The sequence below is a fragment of the Alosa sapidissima genome, chromosome 24 (genome assembly GCF_018492685.1).
Source record: "Alosa sapidissima isolate fAloSap1 chromosome 24, fAloSap1.pri, whole genome shotgun sequence".
Lineage (NCBI taxonomy): Eukaryota > Metazoa > Chordata > Actinopteri > Clupeiformes > Clupeidae > Alosa > Alosa sapidissima.
In genome coordinates this window covers 28,327,262-28,329,761 of record NC_055980.1, presented here as the reverse complement: position 1 = coordinate 28,329,761, position 2,500 = coordinate 28,327,262, and the positions used below count along the sequence as shown (strand labels likewise).

At 41.2% G+C, this 2,500-nt stretch overlaps 1 protein-coding gene across 2 annotated transcripts in view; it reads left to right on the top strand.

Annotated features, from left to right (window-relative positions):
- The window catches only part of LOC121700391 (Na(+)/H(+) exchange regulatory cofactor NHE-RF2), a 60,771-nt gene that overhangs the window by 55,971 nt on the left and 2,300 nt on the right, over positions 1 to 2,500 (top strand). The gene's annotated exons all lie outside the window — the stretch shown is intronic.

Here is a 2,500-nt window from a genome sequence, read left to right as displayed (position 1 = left end):
CGACAAGAGAGGAAGAGAGAGACACGCGCAAAGTGGTCCACGCGCGCGTGTGTGTCTCTGCCACGGGTTCAATTGAAGTCAGAGTTGGTCTGTCCAGTCAATAGTCCCGCATTCAGGCCGCTCCATTATTAGATTAATGTTATCAGAGAGCACTGTAACATGTGTGGGAATTTCTCTCATTCTGATAGAGTTGTGGGACTTTTATTATTATGCTCAAGACTTAATAATTTATGCGCAATACCCGCAATCCTGCACTGAAATTTAGGCCCTGGTTTTAAATGCACATCTTTTTTTCTCGCGCTCTCTCGGAGGTGGCCAGCCGAGCAATTGTTCTGCTACCAGTTTGTGCCAATATATCGTCCAAAATGCTTGATTGCATTGCATTCTCCACATTTTTAGCTAAATTTTCATGTACCACATCAGCATTTTTGTTCAGTGAATCTTTTGTAAATTGCTTCACAATTAGCGCGGGCACTCGTCAGCAGCCTTCGGCTTACTATTCACTCCTTCGTCTTCATTAACATTCCCTGTAGAATTCTCAATATTTTTGGCCTCTATCAGTGTTGCGCAGTCTGCCCGAAATTAAGCGGTTGCCCGCGGATGACCGCGGTCACCCGCGGTTATGAGTCATAAAGAAAATATTTTAATGATATTCGGGTCATTTGCGGGCGGGTCAGTTAAAATTAATTAAATATATATTTTCTACAAATAGGCCTAGGCCTACTTAAAATATCACAAGAAGGCTGGCATCAATACAGTAAAGCATCAATAGGCCTACAGTAAAGTCAACAGTAAAGAAGATTATTAAAAATAATAGACACCCCTTCAGGAAAAGCGATATAGGCTATGGGAAATTTTGGGAAAAGTTCTTAAAGAAGATGACAGTAAGTTATGGTCTATGTAGGCCTGCTTCTTGCGAAGCCATTTAAAAGTATGACAGCCAAAACGGGCAGCCTGCAGGAATAAATGTTATGGCACAGACTACACATCCTATGTATAGGTTCGCGCATGCATAAAAGTTACAGTTCGTTGTGTTTGTGACTTTAAACAGTGGATGTGCTTTTGTAAAGCTTTGTGCTTCATTCAGCATTATAAACCAGTTCTTACGCTAACGTTTTGACCAGCAATGTATCTCTCTAGCCTACCTTGCCTCACCATTTCTGTTTTCGAAAGAAAGATGTATGTCCATGGCCTTCAAATCTTATCCTAGTGTTCCTTGGTGGTTGCGTGCGTGCTTGCGCTCTTATTCTCATTCTCTCTCCATACGCAAACATTATGTTCTGCATGCCTAAAAAATTAGTTTGTTTTACAGAAATGGCCTACTGTCACACTGCATGCAGACTATAACCAAAAGCACACATTTTGTAAATAAGTGGGTCGGATCGCGGGTCGGGTATAATTTTGTCCTAATTAATATTCGCGGTCCGAGTTGTGGTCGGGTTAATTAAAATATCGGGCGACCGCGGGCCGCTTGTGACCAAACCCGCGCAACACTGGCCTCTATGTGTCCAGTTACATCTGTCTGTTCTTGGTCTTGGATTTTGTGAAATAAATGTCTAAGTATCACCTGCTTGCTGCAGCTTTGGTCTGCACGTCCTATTAAAACCGGTCTGTGCACGTCTTTTTAAAACCGCACCTTTTTCTCTCTCAGATAGATAGATAGATAGATAGATACTTTTCTTGATCCCCAGGGGAAATTCAAGAAATTAATTCAAGAAAATGCTCTCGTGGGCATTTAATCTGCTGCCGGCTTGTCACTCCACATCGCCCAAAATGCTTGACTGCATTGCATTCTCCACATTTTTAGCTAAATTTTCATGTACCATATCAGCATTTTCGTTCAGTGAATCTTTTGTAAATTGCTTTACAATTAACTTTGGGCCTATAGATCTATGCCTGGCTTGCTTCGGTCACGTCTTTTTAAAACCATCTTTTTCTCTCTCGTGAGCATTTAATCTGCTGCAGCTTGTGACTCCACATCACCCAAAATGCTTGATTGCATTGTATTCTCCACATTTTAGCTAAATGTTGGTGTACCACATGGCATTTTCTTTCAGTGAATCTTTGCTTTACAATTAGGCCTATCCGGCCCTCTTCTTGGCTGCCTTCACTCCTTCTTCGTCTTCATTAACATTAATCTTACATTCAAAACATTAAAGTTACATAGTCTCTGTTTTTGGATTTTGTGAAATACATTTCTAAATAAATGTGACTTATAGTCCAGTGTGACTTATATATGTTTTTTTCCTGTTCATGACGCATTTTTTGACTAATGCGACTTATACTCCGGAGCGACTTATAGTCCGGAAAATATGGTAATTATACACTGCAATGAGCTATGCTAACGTGAGTGCCCTCCTCAATGAGCTATGCTAAGCTATGGTAACGTGAGTGCTTCAGACTATGAGTTACTGCACGCACAGAGACGAGAAGGGTGTGTATCATCTCATCTAACACAGGGAGCGATGGTGTGGTAGGCTTCATTAAGAGTATGTGTGTG